The following is a 1,707-nucleotide window of genomic DNA, read 5'->3' as shown; positions in this document are numbered from 1 at the left end:
ACTTTACTCTGAAGGAAAATAGAAAAAAACTTACTCTATTCAGTAGCTTCTTACTCTCACATCAAATATATATGATTACGAAGGAAACGAAATAATCTAAACTTCCTTTGCACTTAAAATCTCTTAGATATAACTTAAATACACCTAAAAATATACCTAAAAAACAACAATACATTTAATATAACCATATACTAAATACTTATCTAAGAGTTACACCTTAAAAATGCATCTAAATCACACTAAAATATAACCAAGGCATCAAGGTACACCTAAACTCACCAAAATCACGCCTAACATATACCTAAATATGTCAAAACCACGTCAAAAAATACACCTAAATACGCCAAAAGAACGCCCAGTAATACACCAAAATACACCAAAACCACGCCTAAAAATACACCAAAATACACCGAAACCACATGTAAAAAATGCAATTAAACACACCTACCCTAAAAATACACTAAAACCACGCCTAAAAACACACCAAAGCCACGCCTAAAAATACACCAAAACCTCCCTAAAATATAAAACCCGAAACTAGACCTAAATCCACCTACAAAAACACCCCTTAAATCCACTCACGGAACCAAGAACGACACACACCTTAAAAATAAACCGAATGAGGGACGAACGAAGACCAAACTTCGACTTTCCCCGAAATCCACTCTGACGCGTCGTGTCGGCTCCTCGGGGAATCTGACTCTTTGGATCATAACGGGACTTCTATTCCATCTCCTTATGTCTCGGGTGAATGTGTGTGTGTGTGTGTGTGTGTTTGTGTGTGTGTGTGTGTGTGTGTGTGTGTGTGAATGTGTGTGTGTTATGTGTGTGTGTGTTTGTGTGTGTGTGTGTGTGTGTGTACATGTACATGTATATATCTGTCTATCTATAGTGTATACCAGAAAATTGAACTTTGAGTCTCTCTCTCTCTCTCACTTTACACAAACATGTGCGTGTGTGTGTGTTCGTCTGTATGTGTATGTGTGTGTATACATATAATGCATGAATGTGTGTATGCATGTACCCCGCATTTATGAATGAATATATTTATCCAAAAATCCGATCTATATGTTTCCTTTACAACCTACCAGCCATAACAGAAATTGTCTAACTCTGAACCAGTCACAGATTTTGTTGATGCTTTATAACCAGAACACTTGTTTCCATTTATAATGTACTCTTCTGCAGTCACTGATGATTTCCTCTCTTTATGTATTACAGTATCACAGTATTACAGTACTGCATTACAGTATAGTTTGATGTTTCGAATTAGGAGGTAGAATGGCTTGTCACACTGAAATTAACGTAAGTGTCAGAATGACCTTGGTGTTATTATTAATATCTTTCCTGAAATTGAGATGGGGAGATTATGTAAGCGTTAGTAGATCACAACAAGTGGAAAGTGTGTGTGTTTGTGTGTGTGTGTGTGTGTCTTTATGTGTGTGTTTGTGTGTGTATATTTGTGTTTGTGTGTGTGTGTCTTTATGTGTGTGTTTGTGTGTGTATATTTGTTTGTGTGTGTGTCTTTATGTGTGTGTTTGTGTGTGTATATTTGTGTTTGTGTGTGTGTGTCTTTATGTGTGTGTTTGTGTGTGTATATTTGTTTGTGTGTGTGTCTTTATGTGTGTGTTTGTGTGTGTATATTTGTGTTTGTGTTTGTGTGTGTGTGTCTTTATGTGTGTGTTTGTGTGTGTATATTTGTGTTTG

Source organism: Penaeus japonicus, unplaced genomic scaffold (genome assembly GCF_977035675.1).
Source record: "Penaeus japonicus unplaced genomic scaffold, GWHDUDI00000001_assembly GWHDUDI00000034, whole genome shotgun sequence".
NCBI lineage: Eukaryota > Metazoa > Arthropoda > Malacostraca > Decapoda > Penaeidae > Penaeus > Penaeus japonicus.
This window is presented reverse-complemented; position numbering follows the sequence as displayed.